This window comes from Halichoerus grypus, chromosome X, assembly GCF_964656455.1.
Source record: "Halichoerus grypus chromosome X, mHalGry1.hap1.1, whole genome shotgun sequence".
In the NCBI taxonomy this organism is placed as follows: domain Eukaryota; kingdom Metazoa; phylum Chordata; class Mammalia; order Carnivora; family Phocidae; genus Halichoerus; species Halichoerus grypus.
Genome location: NC_135727.1, coordinates 45,853,382 through 45,865,459, shown reverse-complemented (window position 1 = coordinate 45,865,459; position 12,078 = coordinate 45,853,382).

The following is a 12,078-nucleotide window of genomic DNA, read 5'->3' as shown; positions in this document are numbered from 1 at the left end:
CTGTTTCTAGACTCTTTCTGTTCCATTGATCTACTTGTGTATCTTGATTGCAATGCCACGCTGTCCTGATTACTTGTAGCTTTATAATTTCTTGAAATGAGGCAGTGTGAGTCATTTAACTTTATCATTTTTCAAAGTTATTTTGGTTATTTTTACTTTTGCTTTTCCATATAAATTTTAGAATCTGCTGATCCATTTCTACAAAAACTCCAGCTGGGATTTTGATTGAGATAGTTCTAAATCAGTAGATTAATTAAGGAGAAATAACATCTTAACAGTGTTGAATCTTCTGACCCACGAACAAAATATCTCTCTCTACTTATTTAGGTCTCCTTTGATTTCTCTCAGCAGCATTTTGTAGTTTTGCAACATAACTTTTTAGTATATTCTTTCATATTCATATTTTTTCCTGTGAAAATGGATGTATCCCTGTTTCTATCTTCATGCCTGTTTGAATATTTCTGTATGATAAATTCCTTGAAGTGGAAATTCTTTGTCAAAAATCATGAATGGCAGTGCCCTCCAGCCAAAAACTACCAGGAATATGTCTGTATTTGAACAAGTTTGGTTGCAAAGAGAAAGAACATGTACCATGGCAAATCATGTGGTACTTCAAGAAGAGAGTTTTAGAAATGACTTATTATAGGATTAGGACTTTGGTTAGGTGATTTAGGGGAGGGTTTAAGGAAGTGAGGCTTTGCTGTAGATCGAAAGTTGTTTGGAAGCATGAGTACTTGAAGCATGATTTGCTATCTAAAAAAATCTTACTTTACAAATGGGGAAGACTAGGCCAGGGCTACAGTTGTGATAGGTAAAGAAGCAGAAGTCACTCATATTAGCCAGAATAAGGGGATATTTGGTTATTTTTGTGATCTGGACAATGTCTCCCAGTGTTCATACATGATTACATAGTGGTCTTGTTTTTCTCTTGATATATCACAGTCATAGAGTGACTTGATCTGATATTAATGTTCTATGAAGTTGTTTATATTCAACAAGAGAATACCAGGGCCTGGCTCTGAGTGCCAGGCCAGCTCCTAGATGTCTGGGGCTGCATTTCTTCTCATGGATATTTACAAATTTTGACATATACTGGCCAACTGACTTCTAAAATATATCCACTCAACCCATGGAGCATGAATGTCTATTTCTTCATATACTTGCCAACACATCAATATTATCAGTCTTTGCTACTCTGAGGGGCAAAAAAAAAAAGAAACCTCTCTCTGTCATTTTTATAACATTTTAAAGTTTACATAATATTCCATATTATGAATGTGACAACTGAATCACACCTCTATATTCTGTTGGGTTAATTCTAGGGATGTAAAGATGGACCCCATCACCTAGTGGGAAGGGAGTGGAGTATATACATGTATATATCACTTTCCCTATCTTATGCCCCCTCATTGCAACTCTTCCCCTGTGATCTTCAGATTCAGGCCCTCACAAGTACTACTGACTGACAACCAGAAAAGCTGTATCACTTTACACTCCATGAGCTAAATTTAAAACAGAAGAGTGAAGAGTTTAGCTATGCTGACATTATTTTACAGAATTTTGTTCTGAATTGTGTTATGGACCCACACTCAGGCAACAGCTACGGTCAGTAGACTAGCAAGTGATATATACACAGAAATACAGCTGAGGACAGAATGGGGATTATTAATGAAACAAGCAAAAGCTTTGCAGTGAGAAAAACCGCTTTCCAGTCACAACTGTATAAAGATTATATTGTTATATAGGTATATATTGTTATAAAGATTAATTGTATAAAGATTAATTGTATTTTAAGTACTTTAAAGACATTGGTCATTCTTAGATACGCTTCAGAACAGCATCATAATTAATCATGAGTTGATAAGAAACTTCAGTAAATCAACATGCAGATTTTGCTTTAAAAGATCATGGGGCCACCTTAGCTTACTCTGGACAACTACTCTCAGAGTTATGTACCCTGTCAGCAAATGTCTGAAAGAAGCTCTGGCTATTTATCTCCTAGAGGTGCCATGTCCCCCTTAATAGTCATTGCCAAGGTTTCCCTAAAGGAGAGAACAGCAGAAACATGCAAACTGTTTCTTGTGTATGTTGAACACTTCATTTAGCAAACTAAACTTGGCTATCATGGTTGTGATACACAAAATAAAGCAAAGTATAAAAATCCTGGGGTAGAATATTTTTTTCTTCTCCAGAAATTGTTAATCATCCATGTGGGAAGGGGGAGACTTGCTACTCTACTCCTCACAGCCCAGTTAAGTACTTGTGCAAACCTCTAAAATATGTCAAGGAAAGAAAAATACCATATGATTTCACTCATATGTAGAATTTAAGAAATGAAACAAATCAAGAAAAAAAGAAGGAAAAACAGTCTTAAATACAGAGAACAAGCTGGTGGTTGCCAGAGGAGAGGTGAGTGGAGGTGATGGGTGAAATAGATAAAGGAGATTAAGAGTACACTTATCATGATGAGCACTGAGTAATGTATAGAATTATTGAATCATTATACTGTACACCTGAAACTAATATAACTGTATGTTAATTACACTTCAATAAAAATTATGTTAAAGGTAGAAGGAGACAAGCTGGTGGAAGAGTAAGGGACCTCGTTTCATCTGGTCTCTTGAATTTAATCAGATATCTATCAAATCATTCTGAATACCTATGAATTCAACCTGAGATGTAAGAGAAGAATTGCTGGAATTCTACAAATAGAAAAGCGACCACTTTTTGCAAGGTAAGAGGTGAGGAGAAGTGAATCTGAGGGGATATATATCGGAAGATAAATGGCTGGCAGGGGGGGAGGGAACCTCCAAAAGCCAGCTATTGGAAAGTGATATAGCCCCAGAGTGCAAAATCAGAACTTTTAGAAGTCTGCTCCAGTGAGAAACATCCCTGCCTGAAAAGTGCTCAGGTGATGAAGCGGGGCAGAATCCTAGGTGGGATAGTGTGGATCCCCGGAGTCACAGAAAGAACGAGGGTGCCTGAGCCAGCAGAGTTCCCAAGCATTAGAGTGGGGAAACCAGCTACAGTCAGTGAGCCCAGGAGTGGGCTCTCAGCTCGGGGTTTGCCATAACCTGTGAACTATGGCACGATTGGGCAACATCTCTCCCTACAGGGCCCTGCAAAAGGCAGAAACACAGAGATCCTCCTCCTTCCCCTGAGAGGGGCATCACAGGTGCAGCATGCGGGATGGAGTGACTGCTCTCCCTGTGGGGACTCTTCAAATGGTATGCCCGTGGTGACCATCCTCCCTCACACAGGAGGATCTGCGCTGGTGTGCACCACAAGAGACTCAGTTGGTGCAAACAAAAGTGAAGACTGCTTTTCCCTGAGGGTTTACTGAAGAGAGGGGGCCACAATAGTTCAGCTCCAGGACTGGAGATAGGGTGCCACCATTTTTATTTTCACACTCAAAAGCAGCTTGGAAAGCCTTCAGGGAACAAAAGCCACATAGAGCAACCCAAAGCAGCTTATACTGAGCCCAGCCACCTGGCAAAGGACAGTGCAACTCCACCCAGGAAAAGACACCTGAGATTCAGGGCAGCAGACCCTTCCCCCAGAAGATCAGCTGGAACATCAGGAGAATACCAAGATTACCAAGCACACAGAACTGTAAAACTCCAGCACTAGGGGAAAATACTATATAGAATTCAAGGTTTTTTCTCATGATCCTTTTATCTTTCAGTTTAAAATGTTTGTTTTTTTCTTTTTTTCCTTTTCAACTAGTTTCTTATTTTATCAATTCCTTGTTTTTAAGTTTTTTTAACTTTCATTTTTTATTTACATTATATATATATATATTCTTCATTTACGGCTTCCTTTCAATGTATTCAATTTTATTTTGTATATATATAAGTTTTGCTTTCTTTACAATTTTGGGATTTAGTGTCTTCTAACAAACAGACCAAAATACACCCAGGACCCAGTGGATCACCCTGTTTTGCCCACCTGGAAGATTATATTCTCTACTTTCCCCCTTTTTCTTTTTCTTTCTTTTTTGGTTTCTAACTTCTTCAGATTTGTCTGGTGTATATTTCACTTGGGTCGTGGTTGATATTTTTGATTTTGTTTGCTTGTTCATCCATTCTTTGGGCAAAATGACTAGAAAGAGGAATATACAACAAAGGAAAAAGACAGAGGTAATACTCTGCCACAGATCTAATCAATATGGATATAACTAAAATGTCAGAGCTGGAATTCAGGATAACAATTATAAAGTTACTAGCTGGGCTTGAAAAAAGCATAAAAGACATTAGAGAATCTCTTAGTGAAGAAATAAAATTGAATGAGGCCAAAATTAAAAATGCTTTAACTGAGATACAGTCCAAATTGGATGCTCTAACAGCTAGAGTAAATGAGGCAAAAGAGAGAGTCAGTGACATAGAAGATAAGATAATGGAAAGGAAGGAAGCTGAGGAAAAGAGAAAAATAACTAATGGACATGAGCGAAGGCTTCAAGAAATCAGTGTTATCATAAAGCTAAACAATATTAGAATCATTGAGGTACCAGAGGAAGAAGAAAGAGAGAGAGGGAAAGAATGTATATTTGAGCAAATCATAGCTGAGAACTTCCCTAATCTGGGGAGGGAAATAGGCATTCAAATCCAGGAAGTAGAGAGAACCCCCCTCAAAATCAATAAAAATAGATCTATGCCCTGACATATAACAGTGAAACTTGCAAAATTTCAGAGATAAAGAGAAAATCCTGAAAGCAGCTTGAGAGAAGAACTCCTTAGCAACAGGGGTCAGAACACTAGACTGTCAGCAGACCTAATCAGAGACGTGGCAGGCCAGAAAGGGTCGGCAAGATACATTCAGGGTAGTAAATGAGAAAAACATGCAGCCAGGAATACTTTATCCAGCAAGGCTGTCATTCAGAATGGAAGATGAGATAAAGAGCTTCCAGGACAAACAGAAACTAAAAGAATTTGTGATCACTAAACCAGCCCTGTAAAAAATATTTAAGGGGATCCTGTAAGCAAAGAGAGATCCCAAAAGAAACATAGATCAGAAAGAAATAGAAAAGATCTACAAAAACAGGGACTTTACAGGTAATAGAATGGCACTAAATTCATATCTTTCAATAGTTACTCTGAATGCAAATGGGATAAATGCTCCAATCAAAAGACACAGGGTATCAGATTGGATAAAAAAAGCAAGACCCATCCATATGCTGTCTACAAGAGACTCATTTTAGACATAAAGACACCACCAGATTGAAAGTGAGGGCATGGAGAACCATTTATCATGGTAATGGACATAAAAGAAAGCTGAGGTAACAATCCTCATATCAGACAAATTAGATTTTAAACCAAAGACTGTAGTAAGGGATGAAGAGGGACACTATGTCATACTTAAAGGGTCTATCCAAAAAGCAAATCTAACAATTATAAATATTTATGTTCCTAACTTGGGAGCAGCTAATTATATCAACCAATTAATAACAAAATTAAGAAATATGTTGATAAGGGTGCCTGGGTGGCTCAGTCATTAAGCGTCTACCTTTGGCTCAGGTCCAGATCCCAGCGTCCTGGGATCGAGCCCCACATGGGGCTCCCTGCTCCACGGGAAGCCTGCTTCTCCCTCTCCCACTCCCCCTGCTTGTGTTCCCTCTCTCACTGTGTCTCTCTCTGTCAAATAAATAAATAAAATCTTCAAAAAAAATTTAAAAAAAAGAAATACATTGATAATAATACAATAATACTAGGGGACTTCAACATCCCACCCACAGCAATGGAAAGATCATCTAAACAGAAGATCAACAAGGAAACAAGGGCTTTGAATGACACACTGGATAAGATGGACTTCACAGATATATACAGAGCATTCCATCCTAAAGCAACAGAATACACATTCTTCTCAAGTGCACTTAGAACATGCTCCAGAATAGATCACATACTGGGTCAGAAATCAGATCTCAAGTGGTACTAAAAGACTGGGATTATTCCCAGTATATTCTCAGACCACAATGCTTTGAAACTTGAACTCAATCACAAGAGGAAATTTGGGAACGCAAACACTTGGAGGTTAAAGAGCATCTTACTAAAGAATGAATGGGTCAACTAGGAAATCAAAGAAGAATTAAAAAAATTTATGGAAACAAATGAAAATGAAAACACAACTGTTCAAAACCTTTGGGATACAGCAAAGATGGTCCTAAGAGGGAAGTACATAGCAATATAAGCCTTTCTTAAGAAACTAGAAAAGTCTCAAATACACAAGCTGACATTACACCTAAAAGAGCTTAAGAAAGAACAGCAAATAAAGCCTAAAACAAGCAGGAAAACAGAAATAATATCAATTAGAGCAGAAATCAATGAAATAGAAACTAAAAGAACAGAACAGATCAATGAAACTTGAAGCTGGTTCTTTGAAGGGATTAATAAGATCAATAAACCCCTAGCCAGATTTATCAAAAAGAAAAGAGAAAGGACCCAAACTAATAAAATCATGAAAGAAAGAGATTACGACCAACACCAAGGAAATACAAAAAATTATAAGAGAATATTATGAGCAACTATATGCCAACAAATTAGGCAATCTGGAAGAAAGGGATGCATTCCTAGAAACTTATAAACTACTAAAACTGAAACAGGAAGAAATAGAAAACCTGAGCAGACCCATAACCATCAAGGAAATTGAAGCAGTAATCAAAAATCTCCCAACAAGCAAGAGTCTAGGGCCAGATGGCTTCCCAGCGGAATTCTACCAAATATTTAAAGAAGAACTAATACCTATTCTTCTGAATCTGTTTCAAAAAATAGATAAGGAAGGAAAACTTCCAAACTTGTTCTCTGAGGCCAGCATTACTTTCATTCCAAAACCAAAGACCCCACCCAAAAGGAGAATTACAGAGCAATATCCCTGATGAACATGGATGCCAAATTCTCACCAAGATAATAGCCAGTAGGATCCAACAGTACATTAAAAGGGGTATTCACCATGACCAACTGGGATTCATTCCTGGGCTGCAAGGGTGGTTCAACATTCACAAATCAATCAGTGTGATACATCACATTAATAAAAGAAAGGACAAAAAGAGTATAATCCTCTCAATTGATGCAGAAAAAGCATTTGATGAAATAAAGCATCCTTTCTTGATAAAAACTCTCCGCCATGTAGGCATAGAGGGAACATGCCTCAATATCAAAGGACATATACAAAAAACCCACAGCAAATATTATTCTCAATGGGGAAAAAATGAGAGCTTTTCCCCTAAGGTCAGGAACATGATAGGGATGTCCACTCTCATTCTTGTTGTTCAACATAGTACTAGAACTCCTAGTCTCAGCAATCAGACAACAAAAAATAAATAAAAGACACCTAAAAAGGGAAGGAATAAATCCAACTTTCGGTCTTCACAGACGACTTGACACTCTATGTAGAAAACCCAAAAGACTCCACCCCAAAATTGCTAGAACTCATACAGGAATTCAGCAACATGGCAGGACATAAAATCAATGCAAGGAAATCAGTTGCATTTCTTTTTTTTATGTCTTTTTTTTTTTTTGGTCCTGCTTTTTTATTTTTATGACTTAGTCCCTCTGATGTGTTTATTTAATTATTTTAATTTAAATTATATTAATTAACATTTAATGTATTGTTTCAGGGGTATAGGTCTGTGATTCATCAGTCTTATATAATACCCAGTGCTCATTACAACACAAACCCTCCCCAGTGTCCATCCCCCCCACCCCTCCCCTCCAGCAACCCAAAAGAGACTCTTAATCTCAGTTGCATTTCGATTTACTAACAATGAGGTAGAAGAAAAAGAAATTAAGGAATCTATCCCATTTACAACCAAAAACCATAAGATACCTAGGAATAAAACTAATCAGAGGTAAAGGCTCTGTACTCTGAAACTACAGAACACTTATGAAAGAAATTGAGGAAGACAAAAAGAAATGGAAAAATATTCCATGCTCACAGATTAGAAGAACAAATATTGTGAAAATGTCTATGCTACCTAGAACAATCTACACATTTAATGCAATCCCTATCAAAATACCATAAACATTAAAACATTTGTTCCATTTTCAAAGAAATGGAACAAAAGATCCTAAACTTTGTATGGAACCAGAAAAGAACCCAAATAGCCAGAGGAATGTTGAAAAAGAAAAGCAAAGCTGGTGGCATCACAATTCCGGACTTCAAGCTCTATCACAAAGCTGTAATCATCAAGACAGTATGGTACTGGCACAAAAACAGAGACATAGAGCAATGGAACAGAAGAGAGAACCCAGAAATGGACTCTCAATGCTATGGTCAACTGATCTTAACAAAGCAGGAAAGAATATCCAATGGAAAAAAAGATAGTCTTTCCAACAAATGGTGTTGGGAAAATTGGACAGCCACATGCAGAAGAATGAAACTAGACAATATTCTTACACCACACACAAAGAAAAACTTGAAATGGATGAAAGGCCTAAATGTGAGACAGAAATCCATCAAAATTCTGGAGGCGAACAGAAGCAGCAGCCTCTTTGACCTTGGCTGCATCCCCCCCACCCCCCTCCCCTCTAAAACCTTCAGTTTGTTTCTCAGAGTCCATAGTCTCTCATGGTTCATCTCTCCCTCCGATTTCCCCCCCTTCATTTTTCCCTTCCTTCTCCTAATGTCCTCCCTGCTATTCCTTATGTTCCACAAATAAGTGAAACCATATGATAATTGACTTTCTCTGCTTGACTTATTTCACTTAGCATAATCTCCTCCAGTCCCATCCATGTTGATGTAAAAGTTGGGTATTCATCCTTTCTGATGGCTGAGTCATCTCCCATTGTATATATGGACCACCTCTTCTGGATCCATTCATCTGTTGAAGGGCATCACAACTCTTTCCATAGTTTGGCTATTGTGGACATTGCTGCTATGAACATTGGGGTGCATATGGCCCTTCTTTTCACTACATCTGTGTCTTTGGGGTAAATACTCTGTAGTGAAATTGCTGGGTCATAGGGTAGCTCTATTTTTAATTTTTTGAGGAACCTCCACACTGTTTTCCAAAGTGGCTGTACCAACTTGCATTCCCACCAACAGTGTAAGAGGGTTCCCCTTTCTACACAACCCATCCAACATTTGTTTTATCTTGCCTTGTCAATTTTTGCCGTTCTAACTGGTGTAAGGTGGTATCTCAATGTGGTTTTGATTTTAATTTCCCTGATGGCTAAATATTATGAACATTTTTTCATGTGTCTGTTAGCCATTTGTATGTCTTCTTTGGAAAAGTGTCTGTTCATGTCTTCTGCCTATTTTTTGACTTGATTATTTGTTTTTTGGGTGTTGAGTTTGAGAAGTTCTTTATAGATCTTGGATACCAGCCCTTTATCTGTAGTGTCACTTGCAAATATCTTCTCCCATTCTGTGGGTTGCCTCTTTGTTTTGTTGACTGTTTCCTTTGCTGTGCAGAAGCTTTTTATCTTGATGAAGTCCCAAAAGTTCATTTTTGCTTTTGTTTCACCAGCTTTTGGAGATGTATCTTGAAAGAAGTTGCTGTGGCCAATGTCAAAGAGGTTACTGCCTATGTTCTCCTCTAGGATTTTGATGGGTTCCTGTCTCACATTGAGGTCTTTTATCCATTTTGAGTTTATCTTTGTGTATGGTGTTAGAGAATGGTCGAGTTTCATTCTTCTGTATAGAGCTGTCCAATTTTCCCAGCACCATTTATTGAAGAGATTGTCTTTTGTCCATTGCATATCTTTTCCTGTTTTGTCGAAGATTATTTGATCATAGAGTTGAGGGTCCATATCTGGGCTCTCTATTCTGTTCCACTGCTCTATACGTCTGTTTTTGTGCCAGTACCATGCTGTCTTGGTGATCACTGCTTTGTAATATAGCTTAAAATCAGGCAACGTGATGCCCCCAGCTTTGTTTTTCTTTTTCAACATTTCCTTGGCAATTCGGGGTCTTTTCTGATTCCACACAAATTTTAGGATTGTTCGTTCCAGCACTTTGAAAAATGTCATTGGAATTTTGATCAGGATAGCATTGAAGGTATAGATTGCTCTGGGTAGCATAGACATTTTAACAATGTTTATTCTTCTGATCCATGAGCATGGAATGTTTCTCCATCTTTTTGTGTCTTCTTCAATTTCTTTCATGAGTGTTCTGTAGTTCCTAGAGTATAGATCCTTTACCTCTTTGGTTAGGTTTATTCCGAGGTATCTTATGGTTTTTGGTGCTATTGTAAATGGAATCATTTCTCTAATTTCTCTTTCTACGGTTGCATTGTTAGTGTATAAGAAAGCAACTGATTTCTGTGCATTGATTTTGTATCCTGCCACATTATTGAATTGTTGTATGAGTTCTAGTAATTTGGCGGGGGGAGTCTTTTGGATTTTCCACATAAAGTATCATGTCATCTGCGAAGAGAGAGAGTTTGACTTCTTCTTTGCCAATTTGAATACCTTTTATTTCTTTTTGTTGTCTGATTGCTGTTGCTAGGACTTCCAGTACTATGTTGAACAATAGTGGTGAGAGTGGGCACCCTTGACGTGTTCCTGATCTTAAGGGAAAGGCTCTCAGCTTTTCCCCATTGAGGATGATAGTCACTGTGGGTTTTTCATAGATGGATTTTATGAACTTGAGGAATGTTCCCTCTATCCCTATACTCTGAAGAGTTTTAATCAGGAAAGGATGATATAGTTTGTCAAGTGATTTTTCTGCATCAATTGAGAGGACCATATGGTTCTTCTCACTCCTCCTATTAATGTGTTCTATCACACTGATTGATGTGCAAATGTGGAACCACCCTTGCATCCCGGGGATAAATCCCACTTGGTCAAGGTGGATGATCATTTTAATGTATTGTTGGATCCTATTAGCTAGGATTTTGTTGAGGATTCTGGAATCCATATTCATCAGGGATAACAGTCTGAAATTCTCCTTTTTGATAGGGTCTTTGCCTGGTTTGGGGATTAAGGTAATGCTGGCCTCATAGAATGAGTCTGGAAGCTTTCTTCCTGTTTCTATTTTTTGAAACAGCTTCAGGAGAATAGGAATTATATCTTCTTTGAATGTTTGGTAGAATTCCCCAGGGAATCCATCAGGCCCTGGACTCTTGTTTTTTGGGAGGTTTTTGATCACTGCTTCAATCTCGTTACTGGTTATTGGCCTATTCACGTTGTCAATTTCTTCCTGTTTCAGTCTTGGCAGCTTATCGGTTTCCAGGAAGGCACCCATTTCATCCTGGTTGCTCAGTTTATTGGCATATAGTTGTTGATAATAATTTCTAATAATTGTTTCTATTTCCTTGGTGTTAGTTGTGATCTCTCCCCTTTCATTCATAATTTTATTAATTTGGGTCCTTTCTCCTTTCTTTTGGATAAGTGTGGCCAGTGGTTTATCAATCTTATTAATTCTTTCAAAGAACCAGCTTCTAGTTTCGTTGATCTGATCTACTGTGTTTCTGGTTTCTAATTCATTGATCTCTGCTCTAATCTTAATTATTTCTCTTCTAATGCGTGGCTTAGGCATCGTTTGTTGCTTTTTCTCTAGTTCTTTAAGGTGTAGAGTTAGTTGGTGAATTCGGGACTTTTCTATTTTTTTGGGTGAGGCTTGGATGACTATGTATTTCCCCCTTAGGACCACCTTTGCAGTATCCCGTAGGTTTTGGACCGATGTGTTTTCATTCTCATTGGTTTCCATGAATTGTTTAAGTTCTTCTTTGATTTCCTGGTTGACCCAAACATTCTTGAGCAGAGTGGTCTTTAGCTTCCAAGTGTTTGAATTTCTGCCAAATTTTTTCTTGCGATTGAGTTCCAGTTTTAAAGCATTATGGTCTGAGAATGTGCAGGGAATAATCTCAGTCTTTTGGTATCAGTTGAGAACTGATTTGTGACCCAGTATGTGGTCTATTCTGGAGAAAGATCCATGTGTGCTCGAGAAGAATGAGTATTCTGTTGTTTTAAAGGTGGAATGTTCTGTATATATCTATGAGATCCATCTGGTCCAGTGTGTCCTTCAAAGCTCTTGTTTCTTTGTTGAGTTTCTCCTTAGATGATCTGTCTGTTGCTGAGAGTGGAGTATTCAGGTTTCCTACAATTAAAGTATTGTTATCAATATGACTATTTTAGTTAACAG